This window comes from Myotis lucifugus, unplaced genomic scaffold (assembly GCF_000147115.1).
Source record: "Myotis lucifugus unplaced genomic scaffold, Myoluc2.0 scaffold_165, whole genome shotgun sequence".
Taxonomy (NCBI): domain Eukaryota; kingdom Metazoa; phylum Chordata; class Mammalia; order Chiroptera; family Vespertilionidae; genus Myotis; species Myotis lucifugus.
Genome location: NW_005871213.1, coordinates 1,564,827 through 1,571,378, shown reverse-complemented (window position 1 = coordinate 1,571,378; position 6,552 = coordinate 1,564,827). Strand labels below are relative to the sequence as shown.

General features: G+C 53.4%; 1 long non-coding RNA gene across 1 annotated transcript; it reads left to right on the top strand.

Annotated features, from left to right (window-relative positions):
• The first annotated feature begins 148 nt into the window (after positions 1–148).
• Positions 149–4,114, top strand: LOC106698349. The gene is made up of 3 exons (XR_001349664.2): positions 149–1,013; positions 2,211–2,512; positions 3,779–4,114. It is a non-coding gene; the product is annotated as an uncharacterized LOC106698349 (long non-coding RNA).
• The last annotated feature ends 2,438 nt before the right edge of the window (positions 4,115–6,552 follow it).

Sequence of the window (6,552 nt, the reverse complement as noted above, 5' to 3'; positions counted from 1 at the left end):
CCCAAGGTTCCGGAACCGGGGTCCACCTTCGGGCCCCGCCCGATCCCCCCTCCCCCCCCCAGGAAAAGGCCCCATCTTGCGGTCCTCCCCGGCCGGACCGACTTCCTTCCTAGGAACGCACGTTCGCCGGGCGCTTCCCGCCCCGCCCTGCGCTTTGCAGTTCCGGGCGGGGACCCAGCCCCCGGACGAGGGTTCCGGCGGAGGAAAGGAGCCCCGACTCCTCCCCCTCGTCCCCCCTCCCCCACTTGCCCGAGCGCGGACCGGTTCCGGGGTCCTTGGCCGGAGCGCTCATCATGAGACAGCGCTGGTAATGACCGTGTGCTCGGAGCGTGCTCGTGCCCCCAGGGCCGCATTTCCACGCACAAGGGGGCAGAAGAGGGTCGCTTTGCGGGAGTGAATGGCCTCCCCAGAAGGTACCGATGGACTGACTCAGTGCCCAGAAAACCAGTCCCACTGAGTGCTGGCATTCCCTGCATGTGTTTGACTCAAACAAGGGACGCCTTGGGTCTCCTAGCCTCCTTGCCAGGGTGTTTGATAAAGTTGATTGAAATCTTGAAGTTCAGGAAGTTTTGACTCCTTTCCCTTTGCAGAAAGAGAGGAGAAATACGTGCATGTTTGACCAGTCCCAACTCTGCCAGGTAGTATCTTGATGAGGATACTGCGACTCAGCAAAGTTGCCTGACTTAGCGAAGGCCGCACAGCTGCTGAGGGAGTGGCAGCCTGGGCGGGAGCCACATCTGCCTGGCTGCAGGTCCCTGCGTGTGACCGGTCGCCTGCCGAAGAAGGCACGGAGACAGGTGCTACCCTCGGGCACCAGGCATCGGAAGGAGCCATCTTCTGGGTTTGCATTCCAGCTCTGCCATTCGCTGGCTGAGTAACCTTAGTGCCTGGGCTTCAGCTGACTCATCTGTAAAACAGTCCTGAGAAGTAGTACCGATCTGGTAGGATTGTTATGTGGATGGAATAAAGTAGGCAAAGCCCCTAAAAGAGTGCATAGCACATGCCAACAATAGGTAAGTGTCAGCTCTACTGTTATTATCTATATAAAAAAGAGTAATATGCAAATGGTCATCATGCCCTCATGCTGTCATAACGGCTCAGACACTCAACACTGGGGAGAGAGGAATGGGGACCAGCCAGGCACAAATGAGCTCATGAGAGAGGAATGGGGACCAGCCAGGCTGCTGCCCGGGAGAGGGACAAGCTGCATGCCCTGCGGTCCCAGGCACCAGTGGCTGCGCCTGTGGCCTGGGAGAGGGACGAGCCACCCGCCCACGGTCCCCTGTGGCTGCAGCCAGCCTGGGCGAAGCCGGCCCAGGTCCCAGGTGCCTGCGACTGGCCGGAGGAGGGAATCCTGGGTCCTGGGCGCGGAACGAGGCAGAGGCGGTTAGGGGCAATCAGGCCGGAAGGGGAGCAGTTAGGGGTGATCAGGCAGGCAGGCAGAGGTGGTTAGGGGGTGATCAGGCAGGCAGGCAGAGGGGTTAGGGGCAATCAGGCAGGCTGATAGGTGAGTGGTTAGGAGCCAGCAGTCCCAGATTGCGAGAGGCAGTCGGACATTCCCCGAGTGGTCCTGGATTGGAGAGGGTGCAGGCCAGGCTTAGGGACACCCCCCGCCCCCCCCGCACGAATTTTGTGCACCGGGCCTCTAGTTACATATAACAGGATTCACCTGATGCTCCAACAGCTGAGGATGATACATCAGGCCAGCAGCTTCCCATCTCCAGGGCCACCTTCACACTGTGTTTTATATCCTCCTTGTGTGTCATATAAGTTTACATGAATGATAACCCCTGAAATTATTCAATGCATCTGTTCTGAAAAGATGCCATGTACCCCACATTCCAAAGACAGGCACAGGATCACAGATTGTGGGGGACTGACAAAAGGGAAATCGGAAATCTGATTCTTGTGCCTTGAGCCAATCCCCGTCTTAAACATATAAAAGGCTTGAAGGTGCAAGTTAGAGAAAAGCTCTTCTGAAGAGAGTCGTTGAAGCACTGGGGCATGTTTCCTCCCTCAGAGGAGAAAGCGTTTGCCAGGGGACTGCTCAGGGGACTTTTGGTCTCTGGAGTCTGGGAAGCAGAGCCATGCAACGAGAGGCTATGGCTAGCGAGCTTCCAGGTGGCTGGGCGGGAAAAGAGACAGAGGGAGGGGGGAGGGCTGCTGGGGAAGCAGACCACGTCTCCAAACACGTGGCTTTCTCCTCTGAGGGCCAGCTGGGCCTTGGAGAGTGGACCTGCAGCTCTCTGCACACAGAATGTGCCCAAGAGAGCTGCCTAGAGAAGCTCCATGATGCAGCAGGCAGACAGCCCCCCACCAAGAACCCAGCTGTGTTCATCTTATAACTGGAGGACAGGCATCTATCACCTGCCTCGTGTAAGTGGCCCTTGGAGAAGACCAGCAGCAGAATCTCCAAGATAATCCCAAAAAGTACCCACTGAGTGGAAGAATCAGCCTTGAGTGGGATGGAGCCAGAGAGCACAGCAGCGCATCACCACGGCACCAAGTGAAGGTGGGTATCTCCCCCACCTCAGATTTTATCTCCCCCACCCCCCCACCCCCTCCCCAGGCGGGCTCAGAAACAGCAGCTAGCGGGAGAGGGGAGGGCAGGGAAGAGGCTGACCACACCCTCTACCTCATTGCAAGCTGCAGGGGGCGGGGGGGGGGTGGTGGAGAGGCTATAGTTTTGGTTAAAGTTGTGGATTTTTATCACTGCACTGTTTAAGTGCAGATATGTGGCTATACTGGTGGTGAGTGTAACCAGACAACTTTTCACTATCTGAGGGTGACCAGAAAAGCCCTGGAACATGCTAGAGGCTCCATCTAGGCCAGGGAAAGAAATAGCCCAGAGAGAGGGTTTCAGGGTAATGGGAAATGGTTTCTGCTTATGAAGTATCAAGTTTAACTCATTTAATATACTGCTTTAATAAATATAAATGAGAGAGAGAGGTTGAGAGAGAGAGAGACAGAGAGAGAGACAGAGAGAGACAGAGAAAGAGAGAAAGCGCTAATGCCTTCAATAATGTGAATTGGGACAAAATGTGATTGGCTATCCTCCTTGGCAGGTAGGACAAGACCAGGCAGAGAAGTAGCAGGCAACCCTTTCACCAAACCAACAGATAGAGTATGGGTACCCCCAGTCCACTATCTTTCTGGTCCGCTCTCCCCAGAACAGGCTGATTAAATGGGCACCTGCTAACCTGGAGACAGCCCTGGAATCAATCCCCTTACCTGGTCCCAGGAACCCAGCTACATAGCTAGGTGGGAAGACAACTACCACTAGGTGGCGCCACAGTGCAGCTGAGCCAGGTGACATTTGAACCTGTGTTAAAACTCCCAGCTTGGGACTTCCCGGGTACCCCCTCCCCCAGCGTATTTCTGTAACTGCACAATCACCCCACATCTTACACAACTGGATCTTTTGGACCCCAGGATATCATAATAATTTCACTATGTTATCCATGGACCCAGAAGATTGTGCTCTGTATTTTCAAGTAAAGCTATCGATAGCTCGCTGCAGAACGTGTGGTTTTGCTACTCCGAGGACAGACTTCAGAAATATGCCGTTCAGTTGCCCAGGGCAGTGAAGGAGGACAGGCCCTGGGAAGGACTCTGTGTCCCAGTCATCCCAAAGGCACACAGTCCCCTTCCCCCTTGCTGTCTCATTCCTATTCAGCTCAGCTAGCACCTTGCAGCAAATCCTGATTAATGTCCATCTCCAAACTGCTAGTTTGCCCCAATAATTATTTCTCCTTTTCCTTAAATTTCTGGCTTTCAGCTGGACATATGGCTGCCCAGAATAACGACTTCCTTTCCCAGCCTCCCCTGATAGCTCGGCATGGCCATACCCCTGCGTTCTTGTCTGTGGCCTGTCAACAGAAGTGTCCTTAAGGGAGATGGCATGTCCTCCTTGCTCTTCCTCCGTCCTGTTGTCTGGAATAGGGATGTGATGGCTGGCGCCGGAGCAGCCATATGGGACCATGAGAAGAGACCCATGTACTGAGGACAGCGGAAGGAAACAAGAGAAGGGCCTTGAGTCCCTGACACCCAGGAACGCCGTGCTAGCTGAAACTGTGGCTTTCAGGTTCTTACCTGGGTGAGAAATAAACATCCGTCTTCTTCGTTTAGTGTTTCTGCCCCACTTGGCTGAAGGTAGTCTTCATTATATGCCCCCATTAGTTATCTCTTGCTACAGGACGAATCGCCTCAAAATCTAGTGACTCAAAGTGCAAACACTCATGATCACTTGCCGCTTGCATGGCGAGGGAGTGCAGGAGCCGCTTGGCTGGGCTCCTGGCCGGGACTGCCAGCGTCTGAGGCTGCTGAGGGCGGCTCAGCTGGTAAAGGCAGCTGGCCCTGGTGACCGTCCAGCAGGGACCTCATCCTGGGCTGCTGGAAGGTTCTCAGGAGATGGCTGCTGGCACCCCTACCCCACCCCCTGGCCACCAAAACAAGTGAGCTTGAGAATCAAGCCAACTGAGGGATATCTTTTATGACCTAGCCATCAAAGCCACCCACTGTCACTTCTGCAATATATTATTGGCCACAGATGCCCATTCAGCGTGGAAATACACAGAGGTGTGAGGGCAGGTAGACAAGGCTCATTGGAGGCTCCCACAACCCACTTCTTCCCTGACGGCTTGGTATCTGTTCCAGTAGCCAGTGATAATCCCTCCATATCAGGGAAAGGTATTTTTGTACAGTGGCCTCAGGGATAAATCATGTCCCTTCTACACCAGCTATTGTTGCCATTAAATTTGTTGGCTCAGCTTGCTTAGCCTATTTTTCACAATTTACCTGATTCAGAGAGCCGTTTGGAGATGGCTCACGTTTAAACATCCTCTTTTTCCCCTCTGAATTTCCTCCAGCTTCTCGGCTGAGCCAGAGTCATTGAATTTTACGCCTTTGTCAAAATAAGCTGTCAGCAACTGGGCCAGATCTATGAGAGGGCGACATCGTTTGCGCTGCCCCAGCTTTCACCTTGCAGTGTGTGGACCGGAGGGGGCCCGGCAAACAGACATAAATCCGGAGCTCTATAATTCTCTCTCCCCCGAAGAAGTGGCCATAAAGCCCATCACTCCAGATATATGGGGAGAGAGAGACAAAGGACAGCCCGCGATGAGTTTCAGAGGGGCCGTAAAACGGAAAAGAGAGACCTCACTCATGGTGGCGGGCTCATTAGAAGCCAGCCAGGCAGGGACGTGATTGACGGTGGGGTGCTGACTGGCCGGCGGGGCCTGAATGTCACTCCCTGTCCCACCCCCGCCACCCTGAGCACTCCTCAGCCCCTGTGACTGATGCTGATGGCTCTTGGGAAATGGTGCTGCTTTCGGAGTCTGAACAGGAGAACTTGGCCTGCGGGTGGTCGGTGTTTAAGAACAGACTGTGCTCCAGATGAATAAGTGGTCTGAATGCAGGCGCCCCAGCTCTGCCAGGACCCTCCAGTCCCGTGACCTGCAGGAGAGACTCGCTGTACATCACACACAGGCCGCGGGCCTGTCTTCTCAGCCTCCGCCCCAGCGTCCTTGCTTCACCCTCCCTCCTTCCTGTCTGTGAAGACTGATCACAGCTTTTCCTGTTAGCAAAGGCTTGGGTTTTTATTTAATGCAGACCGAAACAAGACAACGTGATATACTTTGAAAAGGGGGAGGGGATAAAGATGGTCAAGATGTTTTAAAAATATATTTTTTATTGATTTCAGAGAGGAAGGGAGAGAGAGAGAGAGAGAGAGAGAGAGAGAGAGAGAGAGAGAGAAACATCCATGATGAGAGAGAATCATTGATCGGCTGCCTCCTGCATGTCCCACACTGGGGATCAAGCCCACAACCAGGGCATATGCCCTGACCAGGAATCGAGCCATGACCTCCTGGTTCATAGGTCGACACTCAACCACTGAGCCACGCCAGCCAGGCAGGTCAAGAATTTTTAAAAATGCCCGGAGAAACTAATTTTGATATGGAAATTTATATTGCCTGGGCTTAGGTACCAATGATGTTACAATGATAAGACTGGGAACATGGGAAAGCTGCTGCAAATGTAGCTCTGAACAATGATGTTCCAGTTACTATGGCTACATAACAAATTACCCCAAAATATAGTGGCATAAACCGTCCATTTATTATGCTCATAGATTCTGTCGGGGGGTGGGGGGGTGGGTGCGGGTGGACCTGGCACAGCAGGAATGGCTTATGTCTGTTCCTCAATACATAGCACCTCAATTTAAAGACTCCCAGGCGAGGGGTTGGGCTCATTTTGACGGTTTCTTCACTCAGGTGATGGTTGATGCTCCTGTGGTCTATAGACTATTGGGGTGCCTCCATGTTGCCTGGGCTTTTCCCACAGATGGAGGTTTTCACCAAAGAACCAGCTCAAACTCGGCGGGGTACTTCCTCCGTGGTTTACTGAGAAGGTTAAGATCTCTGGTCAGTTCAAGGGAATCTCGTTCCCAACTCCCCTGAAGGGGGAGCGACCTTTGGCTTTGGCAGATTATGTTGATTGGTGAAGGGAATAATTTGAATGGGCGTGGGCCCGTGACGAGTATGGAAATTTTCT